Below are 18707 nucleotides of genomic sequence, written 5' to 3'. Positions count from 1 at the left end.
TCACTAGTTTCAGATGTAGTGTTCAATAATTCATCAGTTGCAAATAACACCCAATGCTCGTCACAACACATGCCCTCCTTAATGGCCATCAACCAGTTGCCCCATCACTCCCTTCAGCAACCCTCAGTTCATTTCCCAAAGTTAAGATTCTCTCAGTTTGTCTTCCTCTCTGATTTCTTCCCAGTTTTCCCTCCTTTCCCTAAGATCCTCTGCATTATTTCTTATATTCCACATGAGTGAAACCATGTGATAATTGTCTTTCTCTGAATGACTTATTTCACTTAGCATAATACCCTCCAGTTATAACCATGTTGATGTAAATGGTAGGTATTCATCCCTTCTGATGGCTGAGTAATATTCCATTGTATATATAAACCACAGATCCTTTATCCATTCATCTGTGGAAGGACATCTCCACTCCTTCCACAATTTCACTATTATAGACATTGCTGCTATCAACATTGGGGTGCATGTGCCCCTTTATTTCACTACATCTGTATCTTTGGGGTAAATACCGAGGAGTGCAATTGCTGGGTTGTAGGGTATCTCTATTTTTAACTTCTTGAGGAACCTCCATACTCTTTTCCAGAGTGGCTATACCAACTTGCATTCCCACTAACAGTGTAGGAGGGTTCCCCTTTCTCCACATCCTCACCAACATTTGTTGTTTCCTGCCTTGTTAATTTTTGCCATTCTAACTGGTGTGAGGTGGTATCTCATTGTGGTTTTGATTTGTATTTACTTGATGGCTAATGATGTTGGACATTTTTTCATGTGTCTGTTAGCCATTTGTATGTCATCTTTGGAGAAGTGTCTGTTCATGTCTTCTGCCCATTTCTTGACTGGATTATTTCCTTTTTGGATGTTGAGTTTGAGAAGTTCTTTATAGATCTTGGATACCAGCCCTTTACCTTAAGTGTCATTTGCAAATATTGTCTCCCATTCCATAGGCTATCTTTTAGTTTTGTTGACTGTTCTCTTTGCTGTGCAGAAGCGTTTTATCTTTTTTTTTTTTTGCCTTTTAACTTTTTTTTATGGTATGTTAATCACCATACATTACATCATTAGTTTTTGATGTAGTGTTCCATGATTCATTGTTTGTGTATAACACCCAGTGCTCCATGCAGTACGTGCCCTCTTTAATACCCATGACCAGGCTAATCCATCCCCCCATGCCCCTCTCCTCTAGAACACTCAGTTTGTTTCTCAGAGTCCATAGTCTCTCATGGTTCATCTCCCCCTCCGATTCCCCCCCTTCATTTTTCCCTCCCTGCTATCTTCTTCTTCTTTTTTTTTTTTTTTTGAACATATAATGTATTATTTGTTTCAGAGGTACAGGTCTGTCATTCAACAGTCTTACACAATTCACAGCACTCACCATAGCACATACCCTCCCCAATGTCTATCACCCAGCCACCCCATCCCTCCCACCCCCCACCACTCCAGGAACCCTCAGTTTGTTTCCTGAGATTAAGAATTGCTCCTATCAGTGAGATCATATGATACATGTCTTTCTCTGATTGACTTATTTCACTCAACATAATACCCTCCAGTTCCATCCATGTCGTTGCAAATGGCAAGATCTCATTCGTTTTGATGGCTGCATAATATCCCATTGTATATTTATACCACTTCTTCTTTATCCATTCATCTGTTAATGGACGTCTTGGCTCTTTCCATAGTTTGGCTATTGTGAACATTGCTGCTATAAACATCAGGGTACACATACCCCTTTAGATCCCTACATTTGTATCTTTGGGGTAAATACCCAGTAGTGCAATTGCTGGGTCATATGATAGCTCCATTTGAGGAACCTCCATACTGTTTTCCAGAGTGGTTGCACCAGCTTGCATTCCCACCAACAGTGTAGGAGGGTTCCCCTTTCTCCACATCCTCGCCAACATCTGTTGTTTCCTGACTTGTTAATTTCAGCCATTCTGACTGGTGTGAGGTGGTATTTCATTGAGGTTTTGATTTGGATTTCCCTGATGCCGAGTGATGTTGAGCACTTTTTCATGTGTCTGATGGCCATTTGGATGTCTTCTTTGGAAAAATGTCTGTTCATGTCTTCTGCCCATTTCTTGATTGGATTATTTGTTCTTTGGGTGTTGAGTTTAATAAGGTCTTTACAGATTTTGGATACTAGCCCTTTATCTGGTATGTCATTTATACAATGGAATATTATGCAGCCATCAAAAGGAATGAAATCTTGCCATTTGCAACAACGTGGATGGAACTGGAGAGTATTATGCTGAGTGAAATAAGTCAATTCGGGAAAGACATGTATCATATGATCTCACTGATATGAGGAATTCTTAATCTCAGGAAACAAACTGAGGGTTGCTGGAGTGGTGGGGGGTGGGAGGGATGGGGTGGCTGGGTGATGGACATTGGGGAGGGTATGTGCTATGGTGAGTGCTGTGACTTGTGTAAGACTGTTGAATCACAGACTTGTACCTCTGAAACAAATAATACAATATATGTTAAAAAAAAAAAAAAAGAAAGATAGCAGGGAGGGAAAAATGAAGAGGGGAAAATTGGAGGGGGAGACGAACCATGAGAGACTATGGACTCTGAGAAACAAACTGAGGGTTTTAGAGGGGATGGGTTGGGGGGATGGGTTAACCTGGTGATTGAGTATTAAAGAGGGCACATACTGCATGGAGCATGGGGTGTTATACACAAAGAATGAATCATGTAACACTACATCAAAAACTAATGATGTAACATAACATAAACATAACAATAATAATAAAAAAAAAGAAATGAGGAAGACACAAAGAAATGGAAAAATGTTCCATGCTCATGGATTGGAAGAACAAATATTTTGAAGATGTCAGTGCTACTTACAGCAATCTACACATTTAATGCAATCCTTACCAAAATGCCATCCACTTTTTTCAATCCTTTTTGATGGGGTCATCATCATCATCACATTGACTAAGTTGCAGATGTCGAACTACCCTTGTGGCCTGGAATAAATCCCACTTGGTTGTGGTGAATAATCCTTTAATGTACTGTTGGTTCCTATTGGCTAGTAACTTGGTGAGTATTTTGGCATCCATGTTCATCAGGGATATTGGTCTGTAAGTCTCCTTTCTGATGGGGTCTTTTTCTGGTTTTGGGATCAAGGTAATGCTGGCCTCATAGAATGAGTTTGGAAGTTTTCCTTCCATTTCTAATTTTTGAAACAGCTTCAGTAGAATAGGTATTATTTCTTCTTTAAATGTTCGGTGGAATTCCCCTGTGAAGCCATCTGGCCCTGGACTCTCATTTTTTGGGAGGTTTTTGATTACTGCTTCAATTTCCTTGCTGGTTATTGGTCTGTTCAGATTTTCAATTTCTTCCTGTTTCAGTTTTGGTAGTTTATAAGTTTCCAGGAATGCATCCTTTTCTTCCAGATTGCCTAATTTGTTGGCATATAGTTGCTCATAATATGTTCTTAAAATCGTTTGTGTTTCCGTAGTGTTGGTCATGATCTCTTCTCTTTCATTGTTAAAATGTCTATGGTAGGGATGCCTGGGTGGCTCAGTCAGTTAAATGACTGCTTTCAGCTCAGGTCATGATCCCAGGGTCCTGGGATAGAGTCCCACATTGGACTCCTTGCCCAGTGGGGAGCCTGCTTCTCCCTCTGCCTGCCCCTCCCCCGCTTCTGCTCTCTCTCTCTTTCTCTCTCTCTGACAGATACATAAAATCTAAATAAAATAAAATAAAATGTCTATGCTACACAGAGCAATCTACACATTCAGTGCAATCCCTATCAAAATACATCGACATTTTTCACAGAGCTGGAACAATCCTAAAGTTTGTATGGAACCAGAAAAGACCCCAAATAGCCAGAGCAATGTTGAAAAAGAAAACCAAAGCTGGGGGCATCATGATGCCTGACTTCAAGCTATATTACAAAGCTGTGATCATCAAGACAGTATGGTACTGGCACAAAAACAGACACATAGAGCAATGGAATAGAATAGAGAACACAGAAATGGACTGTCAACTCTATGGTCAACTAATCTTTGACAAAGCAAGAAAGAATATCTGATAGATAAAAGACAGTCTCTTCAACAAATGGTGTGGGGAAACATGGACAGCCACAGGCAGAAGAATGAAGCTGGATCATTCTCTTACACCATACACAAAGATAAATATCAAAATGGATGAAAAACCTAAATGTGAGACAGGAATCCATCAAAATCCTAGAAGAGAACACAGGCAGCAACCTCTTCGATCTTGGCTGCAGCAACTTTTTTTTTTTTTTTTTTTTTGCAGCAACTTCTTGCAAGACACATCTCTAAAGGCAAGGGAAACAAAAGCAAAAATGAACTAATGGGACTTCATCAAGATAAAAAACTTCTGTTTCATTCTTTTGCATGTGGCTGTCCAATTTTCCCAACACCATCTTGAAGAGACTGTCTTTTTTCCACTGGACATTCTTTCCTGCTTTGTCAAAGATAAGTTGACTATAGAGTTGAGGGTCCATTTCTGGGCTCTCTATTCTGTTCCATTGATCTGTGTGTCAGTTTTTGTGCCAGTACCATACTGTCTTGATGGTGACACCTTTGTAATAGAGCTTGAAGTCCGGAATTGTGATGCCACCAGCTTTGCTTTTCTTTTTCAATATTCCACTGGCTATTCGGGGTCTTTTCTGGTTCCATACAAATTTTAGGATTACTTGTTCCATTTCTTTGAAAAAAGTGGATGGTATTTTTTTTTAAAGATTTTTATTTATTTATTTGAGAGAGAGAGAGAATGAGAGACAGAGAGCACGAGAGGGAAGAGGGCCAGAGGGAGAAGCAGACTCCCTGCCGAGCAGGGAGTCCGATGCGGGACTCGATCCCGGGACTCCAGGATCATGACCTGAGCCGAAGGCAGTCGCTTAACCAACTGAGCCACCCAGGTGCCCCAGTGGATGGTATTTTGATAAGGATTGCATTAAATGTGTAGATTGCGCTAGGTAGCATTGACATCTTCACAATATTTGTTCTTCCAATCCATGAGTATGGAACGTTTTTCCATTTCTTTGTGTCATCTAAAAGGATTTTTTCATCATGGACATCATCTAATTCATGGACATCATGGACATCATCTAATTCAAATATTTATCCCAGGGCTACAAGGGTAGTTCAACATCTGCAACTCAATTAATGTGATACAGCACATTAATAAAAGAAAGGACAAGAACCATATGATGATCCTCTCAATAGATGCAGAAAAAGCATTTGACAAAATACAACATTCTTGCTTGATAAAAAACTGTCTGCTGAGGGGTGCCTGGGTGGTTCAGTTGGGTAAATGTCTGCCTTCAGCTCAGGTCACGATCCCAGGGTCCTGGAATCGAGCCCCAAATTGGGCTCCCTACTCAGTGGAGAGCCTGCTTCTCTCTCTCTCCTTCTACTGCTCCCCCTGCTTGTGTTCTCTCTTCCTCTGTCAAATAAATAAATAAATAAATAGATAGATAAATAAATAAATAAATAATAAATAAAATATTTAAAGAAAAAACTCTGCTGAGTAGGGCTTAGAGGGAACATACCTCAATATCATAAAAGCCATATATGAAAAAACCACAGTGAATAGTATCCTCAGTGGGGAAAAACTGAGAGCTTTTCCCCTAAGATCAGGAACATGACAGAGATGTCTACTTACCACCGTTCAACCCAGTACTGGAAGTCTTAGCCTCAGCAATTAGAAAACAAAAATAAATAAAAGGCATTCAAATTGGCAAAGAAGAAGTCAAATTCTCCCTCTTTGCAGATGACATGATAGTTTATGTGGAAAACCCAAAAGACTACTCCCAAAATTTCTAGAACTCATACAGCAATTCAGCAATGTGGAAGGATACAAAATCATTGCACAGAAATCAGCTGCATTTCTATACACTAACAATGAGAGTATTGAAAGAGAAATTAAGGAATCTATCCCATTTACAACTGCACCAAAAACCATAAGATACTAGGAATAAACCTAACTAAAGAGGTAAAGGATCTGTACTCTAAAAACTACAGAACACTTATGAAAGAATTTGAGAAAGACACAAAGAGATGGAAAAACATTCCATGCTCATGGATTGGAAGAATAAATATTGTTAAAATGTCTATGCTATCCAAAATTTTTTGAACATCCTTTAGGATAATATACTCTAACTTCATTTTCATTGCATTAAATTATAGAGCAGAAATGTTAAAATTTTAGTGTTTTAAGATGTTCAAAGTGGTTTAAGATGTTTAAAGTGGTTTAAGCTTTCCCTTCCTCCCTATTTTGTTCTCTATGTGCTCTCTCTGTATGTATACCCATATGTAGTATATTGATACGCATTCTACATGCATGTGTATTCTATATTAAATATATTACATATTATTTGCATATGTATATTTTCCAAATACATAGACTATACAACACAAAATATTAGAAAGTAAATATATTAGAATCTATTCTATAAGATATTTAAAATAGTATTTTTTAAAAATTTTAAGTTTTAATTTAAATTCCAGTTAGTTAACATACACTGTAATATTAGTTTCAGGTGTAGAATTTAATGATTCGTCAGTTACATACAACAACCAATGCTCATCACAAGTACCCTCCTTAATCCCCATCACTTACTTAACTCATCCCCCTACCCACCACCCCTCCAGCAAATCTCAGTTTGTTCTCTATAGTTAAGAGTCTGTTTCCTGGTTTCATTCTCTCTCTTTTCTCCCCCTATGTTCATCTGTTTTGTTTCTTAAATTCCATATTTTAGTGAAATCATATGGTATTTGTCTTTCTCTAACCAACTTATTTCACTTAGCATAATACTCTCTAGCTCCATCTACATCATTGCAAATGGCAAGATTTCATTCTTTTTTATGGCTGAATAAAACAGAAAAATATGGGAGGGCATGAGAAGAAACAGTAAGCAAATTTATCCATTCTACTTTTAAACCATTTGGTTACAGGAAACTTATTATAAGGTCAAATTCCAAACATAACTTTTTTAATATCTCAAAATTATCATATGTATATAGATAGATGCACTGAGAAGATGATACTTGTGAGTCTTATTGATTTTTTATGGACTCTTATAGCCACACTAACCTCTAAATGAATTTGAAGTCTTTTTTATATTAATGGAACAGATTTTCTGATAAAAGAATGAGTTTTTAAAAAATAATACTTTATTTTGTAGAACTGATTTGTGTTTATGGAAAATTGACCCCAAAGTACAGAGTTCCCATAAAATCCCTCTCCCCCCAACCCACACACAGTTTCCACTATAAATAACATCTTGCATTAGTGTGGTACATCTGTCACAACTGAGGAACCAAAATTGGTATATTATTATTAACTGAAGTCCATAGTTTACATTAGATTCATTATTTGTGTTGTCAGTTCTATGGGTTTAGACAAATGTATAATGTCACATACCCACCATTACGGTATTGTACAGAATGGTTTTACTGCCATAAAAATCCCCTGTGCTGGAACTATTCGTCCCTCTCTACCTCCTCACAAGCCCTTGACAATTGATGGTATTTTTTTTACTGTTTCTATAATGTTTCCTTTTCTAGAATGTCATATAGTTACAATTATACAATATGTAGCCTTCTCAGGCAGCTTCTTTTCCTTTAATGATATGCATTTAATGTTCCTCCCTGTCCTTCCATGGCTTGACAGCTTTTTTTTTCTTTTTATTGCTGAATAATATTCCATTGTCCGGATGTACTATAGTTTATTCTCTTACTATAAGACTTCTAGGTTACTTTCAAGTTTGGGGAACTATGAATAGAGCTGCTATAAATAGTGTGCAAGTTTTTGTGTAGACATACATTTCCAAATCACTTAAGTAAATATCAAAGAGAATTTAAGGTCCTTTGTATACTTTGAATGCAAGTCCTTTATCAGATATGTGTTCTGCAAATATTTTCTCTAGTCTGTGGGTCTTGTCTTTTCAGTCTCTTAACAGTGTCATTTGCAGGTTTTTTTAAAATGAAGTCTAACTTGTCTATTATTTTTCTTTCATAGATCAGGTGTTTGTTTTAGTGTTGTATCCAAAAAGTCCTAGCCTAACCTCTCTCTTAGGTTTTCTCATATATTATCTTCCAGAAGTTTTATAGCAGTTGTTCCAACATTATTTGTTGAAAAGATCTTTTCTCCATTTAATTGCCTTTGCTCCTTTGTCAACAATCAATGGACTGTATGTGTGTGGATTCATTTCTGGGATCTCTTTTCTATTCCATGGATCTATTCATGTATTATTTTCCAATGTCACACTGTCTCTATTACTGTAGCTCTATCGTAAGTCTTGAGGTTCAGTACTGTCTGTCCAACTTTGTTCTTCTTTAGTATTATGTCTTTTGCTTTTCCATGTAAACTTTAGAATCAGTTTCTCAATATTCAAACAATAACTTGTTGGGATTTTGATTAGAATTGCATTGAATCTATAAATCACAGTGGGGTATCTTAATGATGTCAAGTCTTCACAATTTGGGATCTAGACTTATTATTTGAAGATATAGCAACTAAAACACAGAAGTTATTTTCAGGAACTAAAGAACAGATCTGTCTGGGCTTATGCAGATTGTAGTAAAATTAAAATCTATAGTCTATTTTGCTTCTGAAAATACATTGACATACATCAACCTCAAGAGGGACATCACCATCAGTATGTACAAGATCATGGAAAACTTGACCAGAGTCACATATTATGGTATGAAATGCAAAAATCTCATTTCTTTTGGAGGCTGAAAAATGGAATAATATGTTGTAGAAGCTTACAGAACTTGCTCTGTACTCTCCCAAAATCCCAGGCCTTTACACACAATAATCATAAAAATTCCATCACAAGCACATTTAACCTCCAAAAGGTGATGATGGTATTGCTTCCTGGCATCCATTGAAAAGACTTTAACAGGTTTTCAAGTTAGTCAACTTTTATATTTCTGTCAAAGAAACTCAAGCACCAGGGTGATGTATGTTAAATATTCTATAACTATTCTACATTAGCAGTTGCTGCTTTATTCACATTTCTATTCACAATATGAAAGGGATCCTTATTGTCTTTTCCATCAAAATAAGGGTTGATTTATTTTTTAAAAAGATTTTATTTATTGGGGCACCTAGGTGGCTCAGTCGTTAAGTGTCTGGCTTCGGCTGGGGTCATGATCCCAGGGTCCTGGTGTGGAGCCCCCCATCAGGATCCCTGCTCCACGGGAAGCCTGCCTCTCCCTCTTCCACTCTCCCCCTGCTTGTGTTCCCTCTCTTGCTGTCTCTCTCTCTCTGCCAAATAAATAAATAAATAAAATCTTTAAATAAAAGGTTTTATTTGTTTATTTATTTGAGAGAAAGAGTGAGAGAGAGCATGAGCAGAGGGGAGGCAGAGAGAGAAGCAGACTCCCTGCTGAGCAAGGAGCCCAATGTGGGACTCGATCCCAGGACCCTGGGATCATGACCTGAGCCAAAGGCAGATGCTTAACCAACTGAGCCACCCAGGCACCCTGAAATAAGGGTTGATTTAAAACTCACTCTTATCACTAGTCTCCAAGACACCAACCTCTGAATAACAGTAAGACCTCCTTTTTGGGTATCATAAAATGGGGTGGTAAAATATGTGTCAGTGAAAGGAACAATAGATGGTGTACTGGATTTTATTTATATATGACCTGCCCTCTCTTAGGCAATAAGTGGTCTAACATTTTGCTGGTAGACCAATCAAAACATTTTGAAATAATATTTATTCTCTCCCATATTTGGTTAATATTTAAATTTGTTATTGTAAGTACAAAGAGTTTCAAGTTTGTTGTTTCTGTTGATTTATGAATATTAGCTTTTAAAATAAAGCCATTACATCACTCTTATTTTTTGTATTCTTTGAATTATAAATACAAATTTTATGTAATAAGAAAACAAAACATATTCAATATATATATATATATTTTAGAAAAACTTGTGGCAGGGCGCCTGGGTGGCTCAGTCATTTAAGAATCAGACTCTTGATGTTGGCTCAGGTCCTGATCTCAGGGTTGTGAGATCGAGCCCTGTTGGGGCTCCACACTGGGAGTGGAATCTGCTTGGGATTCTCTCTCTCTTTCTTCCTTTGTCCACCCCCCATAAAAAAAACAAAACCAAAAACAACAACAACAACAAAAAACTTGTGGAGAGCAAATTTATGAGGTGTGGAATATATGAAATTGTCCTATTTTGTCTTCCTACTTGATTTGTAGTTTGTGTTTATTATTTTTTTAATTCTGCTTTAAAACAAATTTGTACTGAGAAATTGAAAAGCAATTTTCAAAACTATTGTGAATAAAACTGTGACAAAACTATATTTTTCTCAAAACACATCACATCTGATTCTTTTTTTTTTAAAGATTTATTTATTTATTTATTTTTGAGAGAGAGAATGAGAGACAGAGAGCACGAGAGGGAAGAGGGTCAGAGGAAGAAGCAGACTCCCTGCTGAGCGGGGAGCCCGATGTGGGACTCGATCCCGGGACTCCAGGATCATGACCTGAGCCGAAGGCAGTCGCTCAACCAACTGAGCCACCCAGGCACCCTCACATCTGATTCTTTCTCAAATGTTTCTAAGGGGTCATTTATTTTTCTTGTTCCATGATACTTTTAAGATTTTTCTTATCTTTTAAACAGTGGAGTATGTTATTTCATTATGTTTTTTTTTCCCTCTATCCAATATTTATGTTTTATCCTTTGGGAACTCACAATACACACACGTTGGAACTTCCAGATGTACATTCTATGTTTGTACATTGTTTCTGCCATATTATCCATTTATTTATTTCTTTTATACTTTATTCAAGGATGATCACTGGGCTCAGCATTCCAGTTCATTAATCCATTTTTTATCTAATTTTTTTTTCTGTTCCTCCACAATCTATTTAATTTTTGAGTTTCAATGTCTCTACTTTTATAGTGTAAGATCATTAATTTATTTTCCAGAGACATAATAGTCTTCTACTATCTCTGTGAATATGCAGTAAGTTCACTTTTTTATTGAAAAAAATTGGTGTGTAACATTGTATAAAAATAAGGGCTAGAAAGTAAACATTTTTGACTTGGTGGGCCATAATGTCTTTGTCAAAATTCTAAATGAGTGTCAGTGGCTGTATTCTAATAAAATATTATTTTTTTAAAAAAAGTAAGGTATACAGCATGTTGCTTTGATACATGTGTATTTTATAACTGCTGATGTAGCCATATTTATCACATTACATAATTATAATGTAATGTTATTGCCCGTATTCATTAATCTATGCCTTAGGTCTCTATGGCTTATTTAATATGCATACAATTTGTACCCTGAAATACCATCAGTCTTATCCACGCTCCCATTCCTGGCACTATTTTACTCTGTTTTTTATGGGTTTAATTTTTTTTTAGATTACATATATAAATTATATATATGGTATTTGTCTTTTTCTCTCTGACTTATCTCACTTAGCATAACGTGCTCAAAGTCCATCCATGTTGTCACAAATGGGAGGAAATATTCTTTTATCATGGCTGAATAAAATTCCATCGTGTATACATTCCATATCTTTTTTATCCATTCATCTCTTAATGGGCATTTGGGTTGTTTCCATATCTTGCTATTGTGAATAAAGCTGTGACAAATGTGGGAGTGCATATATCTCATCGAAATCCAACTTTCATTTCCTCTGTGTATTATGCCCAGGAGTGGAATTACTGGATTGTATGGTGGATATAGTTTTATTTTTTTTGAGGAAGCTCCATAATGTTCATCATAATGATCAGACAAATTTCCATCCCCACCACATCCTCACCAGCACATGTTGTCTCTTGTCTTCTTGAGTCTAACCATTCTAACAAGGGTGAGGTGATATCTCATTGTGGTTTTGATTTGCAGTTCCCTGATGATGAGTGATGTTGAGTGTCTCATCATGTGTCCATTGGCCATCTTGATGACTAGTTTTTCTACCCATTTTTTATTTGGATTCTTTTTGTTGTTGTTGTTATTGAGTTGACTGAGTTCTTTATACTTTCTGGATATTAACCCCTATCCAATAAGTGGTCTGCAAAATTTTCTCTTATTCTGTAAGTTGTCTTTTCATTCTATTAATTTTTTCTTTTGTTTTGTGTAAGCATTTCAGTTTTATATAGTCCCATTGGTTAATTTTTTCTTTTATTGTTTGTACTTTTGGCATCTTGCCCCCCAAATTATTGCCGATGCCAATGAATTTCTTCCCTAGGTTTTCGTCTAGGAGTTTTATGGTATTAGGTCTTAAGTTTAAATCTTTGATCAATTTTGAGTTAATCTTTATGAGTGGTATGACACAGAGGTCCAATTTAATTGTTCTGCATGTGTTTCTTTAGTTTTCCCAGCATCATTTGTTGAAGAGTCTATCCTTTTCCTATTAGGTATTCTTGGCTCCCTTGTGGAATATTAGTCGACCATATATGTTAGGGTTTAATTCTAGGCTCTCTATTCTCTATTCTGTTCCATTGGTTAATGTGTTGTTGTTTGTTTGTTTGTTTGTTTTTTTGCTTATACCATAGTGTTTTTTTTTTTTAAAGATTTTATTTATTTATTTGAGAGAGAATGAGAGATAGAGAGCATGAGAGGGAGGAGGGTGAGAAGGAGAAGCAGACTCTCTGCTGAGCAGGGAGCCCGATGTGGGACTCGATCCCGGGACTCCAGGATCATGACCTGAGCCGAAGGCAGTCGCTTAACCAACTGAGCCACCCAGGCGCCCACCATAGTGTTTTTTTATTACAGTGTCTTTTAGTATACTTTGAAATCTGAAAGTATGATACCTTCAGCTTTGTTCTTTTTTCTCAGGATTGCTTTGGTTATTGGGTGTCTTTTGTGGTTTCACACAAATTTTATCCTATTCTATTTCTTTGAAGAATACCTTTCGTATTTTGTTGGAGATTGCATTCAATCTGTAGATGGCTTTGAGTACTATGGACATTTTAACAATATCAATTCTTCTAATCCATGAACAAGGGATGTCTTTCCATTTGTGTCTTCTTCAATTCCTTTCAGCCAATTTTGTGGTTTCCATTTTACAGATCTTTCACTTCTTTGGTCAGATTTATTTCTAAATATTTTATTGTTTTTGATACTTACTGTAAATAGGATGGTTTTCTTTATTTCTTTTTCAGATGTTTCATCATTAGTATAAAGGAATGGAATTGATTTCTGCATGTTGATTTTGTGTCCTACCACTTTACTGAAATTGTTAATTAATTCCAACAGTTTTTTGACTAATTCTTTGGGATATATATCTATATATAGACATATATAGATATATATAATCATGTCATCAGCAAAAAATGACAGTTTATTTCTTCTTTCCCAGTTTGGATGCCTTTTATTTCAATTATGCCTAATTGCTTTAGGTGGAACTTCCAGTACTATATTGGATAGGAGTTGTGGGAAAGGGCATCCTTGCCTTGTTCCTGATCTTACGGATAATACTTAACTTTTCTCCAGTGACTATAAAGTTAGCTGTGGGCTTGTCATATATGGCCTTTATTATGCTCAGATATGTTCCTTCTATACTCAGTTTGTTGAGCGTTTTTACCATGAAAAAATGTTGCATTTTGTCACTTTTTCTGTACATACTCAGCTAATCATGTGGTTTTTATCTTTTATTTTATTGATGTGACATATTACATTTATTGATTTGTTTATTTTGAACTATTCTTGTATCCTAGAAATAAGTGCCGCTTGGTCATGGTGTATAGTCCTTTCAATATGTTCTTGAATTCTCTTTGCTAATATTTTGTTGAGAAATTTTGCATCTATATTCATCAAGGGATATTGGTGTCTAGCACAGTATATATTTTTCTTTTTGTGTGGTATCCTTATCTAGTTTTGCTACAAAAATAATACTGACCTTGTAGAATGAGTCTGGATGTGTTCCTTCCTCCTTGATATTTTTGAACAGTTTGAAGACGATTGTGTTAATTCTTTTTAAATGTTTGATAGACCTCTCCAGGGAAGCTGTCTGGTTCTGGAGTTTACAGTGTTGGGATTTTTTGATTACCGATTCAAATTTTTTATTTGTAATTGGTCTGCTCAGATTTTCTATATCTTTCTGATTTAGTCTTGATGAGTTGTGTATTTCTAGAAATGCATCTATTTCTTCTAGATTATGTAATTTGTTGGCATAAAATTGTTTATTGTAATCTCTTATGATTCTATGTATTTCTGTAGTATTAGTTTTCATATCTCCTCTTTTACTTATATTTTTATTTATGTGTCCTCTTTTTTTTCTTAATCTAGCTAAGAGTTTGTCAATTTTGTTTATGTTTTCAAATAGCATTTAGTTTCTTTGATCCTTTCTATTGTTTTTCTTGTATTTATTTCATTTATTTTCACTCTGATCTGTATTATTTCCTTCCTTCTGCTAACTTCCAGCTTAACCTGTTGGGAGTGTATATATTTCTGATTGTTATATCTTCTTGATGTAGTGACCCCTTATCATTATATATAATGAACTTCTTTGTCTCTTTTTACCAATGGCTAAACTTTAGGTCACTATTTTTTTAAAGTTGTATTTAAAAAAAAAATCTTTAATTGAAGTATAGTTGACACATAATATTATATTAGTTTCAGGTATAAGCTCACTTTTAATGATTCTGTTGACTTTATCAACTGTTTCTTTTGGTGTTCCTCTATTTACGTAGATGCCCCCTTTCCAATGTTTTGTCTTTCTGGCTTTTGAAATTACCATTTGTTTGCTCATATTTGCATTTTAGATTTCCTGATTTATTTTTTAAACGTTGGTTCTGATTATATAGTGATTTGTCCTTGGAGATTTTAGTTGTAATATAGGGGTTATGGGCATAGGAGTCTCCATAGGACACTCTGTCCTGCCTCTCCAATTTGAAGACAAACACTCCTTGCTTTAGTCAGAGCACATGAGTCCCTATAGCCTGCAAGTGAGTGTGGGAAGAAGGTTGTGTACAGAAAGCCCATCTTTCCTGAAAACTGTTCCATAAGATATCAGCTAGAGGGATACCCAGCTTCCCTCCTTTGCTCCATGAACTAACTCATATTCTGACCCTGAAGATTACCTAGAACCAACCATGCTTCTCTGCATAGCAATCTTCTGAACATGGTTTCAGCTCAGATCTGTTTAAGTCCTATTTCTCCAAAGGGATAACTCATTATGCTTTCAATCTTTTAGGAATTCTTCAAAATGGCAGGCCCACTATTGCATTCCTGTTTTGTTATCCAGTTTTATAACAGATTTAAAGTCTTGTGAAGTACATTTTCTGTCATTTCTCATGCTATTGTGTGGGAGGTAGGTAGACATGTTCTCAGTTTTCTTGATCCAAGTTCCTCTTTATTCTCCAAAGAAACTCTCATGTCAAATTAAAATGCAATTATTTTCTTATCTTGATAATACCCTGTAATTTCTCTAATGCAGTTTCAGAGGAATGATAAAAGCAAATGGGTATTGCATCTCCTAAAAGAGCCATAAACCAAGGGGAACAGAGTTGCATATGTCAAGGATTTAGCATTGATACATCTTATGCCAACTCCACCAGGAAGCATCATCCTTCCTCAATGAGTTTCTTGGGACCAGCCATTTCAATTAAGTTGTTTATATTACCAAGCCCATTTGTATAAGCACATGCTTAGCTGCCCTGCATGATAGCATAATGGACGGGTTAAATGATGGAGATAAAGCATTCTATCTAACTGAAGTCCTTTTGTTTGTGCATTCACATGTAGACCTAGGCACACATAAATTTCTTCTCAAGACCAGACACATTGCACACACATTCCTTCAGGACTTAACATAGTATCTCATACTATATGAGGCTATTTTGATCCCTTTAAGATTGGATATGTGCTCTTCCATTGTGCTGCAAGCACTCTATTATTCCAACATCTGTGGCTCACATTACCGTGTACTGTAATTTTTTTTTCTCTGTTTGACCTTCCCCAACCCCTTACCTTCCATTGAATCTGAGCTCTTTGAGTACAGACTGATGGATACCCTTTTCATCCTTATCTTTCAAAGATGACAATATAGTCTATCACTTGGTGAATATTATGGGATCAAAAAATATATTTTTAAGATTGATACACACAGACATATATACACAGTTAGGTATTTATATATAGTGTCAATCATATAGACAATAAATGCAATTGTTATAATAAATAATTCTATCTCGCTTTAGCTACTTGACCATATGTATACTCAAAAGCTATTTGTTTCTAAATATGATCGGTACATATTTACATAAATATATCTACTCTTTCCTCATATAAAGCATATATAGACTTAAGCTACCCAGGTGATTTTATCTTAATAATTTTATATGTTTATAACATAAATTTTATAGTCTCTATAAACATGCACACAAATATGTTTGCATATATACACAAAATATGAGATTTTCTTTTCTTTTTTTATGTTCAGTTAGCCACTGTAGAGTACATCATTAGTTTTTGATGTAGTGTTCAATGATTCATTAGTTAAGTATAACACCCAGTGCTCATCACAACATGTGCCCTCCTCAATACCCATCACCCTGTTACCCCTCCCCACACCCTTCCCCTGCTCTGAAACCCTAAGATTGTTTCCCAGGGTCCATAGTCTCTCATGGTTCATCTCCCTCTCTGATTTCTCCCCCTTTGGATTTCTTTCCCTTTCCCTATGGTCCTCCATATTTATGTTCCACATATGAGTGAAACCATATGATAATTGTCTTTCTCTGATTGACTTACTTCACTTAACATAATCCCCTCCAGTTCTATCCATGTTGATGCAAATGGTGGGTATTCATCTTTTCTGATGGCTGAATAATATTCCATTGTATATATGTGCCACATCTTTTTTTTTCTTTTTGAGCTTTTATATTTGAGTCTATTCTTCATTTAACTTTTAAAACACTACTATAGTTGAATATTAAAACAAAAACAATAGCAAGTAGTGAGCTATGATTATAGTCCTTCACTCATTCACTACTGCATATAAAATGCCAGCAGTGGTATTCACTGACCCCATTAAGAGGTCTGACACTGAACACCACCCCTGGGATGATGTTCATCATTCTCATAGGCTTCCCCATTGTAATGGCGCCGTCTTTCCTGATTTGGATCAAAGTCTACCAGTTCTACCTGGTCCATTTCATCAATCTTTTCTACTTCCTTCCTCTCAGGTAGGAGTTTTTCCAGCAAAGAGAGTTTATCAGGAGAGAGAAAATCATTCTCAGGAAACTTTACCTTAAATTCAATGATTAGGCGACCCTTCTCATATGGTCTATGATAAATTGGCATGCCTTCATTTAGTACACACTTGATATCTCCATGCTTGACAATTTCACCTGGGTGAGAGGTGATGACAATGTTTCGGTTGTCAAGAATAGATATTGGCTTTTGAAAGCCGCACAGTGCTTCAACCAGCTGTATGTCAATACACATGAAAAGATCTTCTCCTTGTGGAGTAAAAACAGCATGGTCCTTCTGATCTAAAACAATGATAATATCTCCTGGTTCCGGTCCTTGTTCTTGGTCTCCTTCACCATGGAATGTTATCTTCTGGCCATCCTTCATGCCTTTGTCAATATGAACTTCTAGAATCTTGTTCTCTCTAACTATCTTCCTCCCATTGCGGCTTTTACATCTATCTTTGGGACTGATCCATTCCCCATGGCCTTGGCACTCCATGCACAGACTGAATTTGCTGAACCATTCCAGGTCCTATCTGATGAATTCTTATTTACATTCTAGTACCTCGGCAATTGGGACAACATTCAACTGCTCCTTTCTTGCCACCTCGGCCTTCACATTTACTGCAAATCACATTCTTTTGCAGAGCTAGTTTTCTTGTTGCACCATTATGTAAATCTTCTAAGGTTACTGAGAGCTGATGCACAACATTTTTACCTCTCCTTTCTCTCTGCATCCTTCCTCCTCCTCCAAAAAACATATCAAAGATGTCCATGAGGGAACCAAAACCACCACCAGCTCCACCTTCTTTAATTGCCTCTTCTCCTCCTTTGTCATATAATTCCCTTTTCTTTGCATCAGAGAGTACTTGGTAAGCTTGAGAAATCTGTTTAAACTTCTCTCCATTTGGATTCTTATCAAGGTGGTACTTCAAGGCCAGTTTCCTGTAGGCCTTTTTCAATTCCTCTTGGGTGGCATTGGGTTTAACCCCCAAAACATCATAGTAAGTGGTTTCTTTCACCATTTTCTACAGCTGGTGAGAGGGCCAAGGCTGGTGTGGGGGAGCAGGAAGGAGCACATTGCTGGGCACAGCTCGGGCAGCCGCCACTCCTCCGTGTCTCACCGAGTGTTCTGGAAAGTCTCCTGTGCCACATCTTCTTTATCCATTCATCTGTTGAAGGGCATCTCGGCTCTTTCCACAGTTTGGCTATTGTGGACATTGCTACTATGAACAATGGGGTGAATGTGCTCCTTCTTTTCACTACATCTGTATCTTTGGGGTAAATACCGAGGAGTGCAATTGCTGGGTCATAGGGTAGCTCTATTTTTAACTTCTTGAAGAACCTCCATACTATTTTCCAGAGTGGCTATACCAACTTGCATTCCCACCAACAGTATAAGAAGGTTCCCCTTTTTCCACATCCTCACCAACATTTGTTGTTTCTTGCCTTGTTAATTTTTGCCATTCTAACTGGTGTAAGGTGGTATCTCAATGTGGTTTTGATTTGAATTTCCCTGGTGGCCAATGATGATGAATATTTTTTCATGTGTCTGT

The 18707-nt window shown here is 36.5% G+C and overlaps 1 pseudogene; it reads right to left on the bottom strand.

The window, feature by feature from the left end:
* Positions 1-16987: 16987 nt before the first annotated feature.
* Positions 16988-18176, bottom strand: LOC114212352 (dnaJ homolog subfamily A member 1 pseudogene; annotated as a pseudogene).
* Between the last annotated feature and the right edge of the window lie 531 nt (positions 18177-18707).

Source organism: Eumetopias jubatus, unplaced genomic scaffold (assembly GCF_037043125.1).
Source record: "Eumetopias jubatus isolate StellerSeaLion01/CBP00866 unplaced genomic scaffold, mEumJub1_p1.0 scaffold_1, whole genome shotgun sequence".
Taxonomy (NCBI): Eukaryota; Metazoa; Chordata; class Mammalia; order Carnivora; family Otariidae; genus Eumetopias; species Eumetopias jubatus.
Note: the sequence above shows the minus strand (reverse complement) of the source record. Positions and strands in the feature narration are given on the sequence as shown.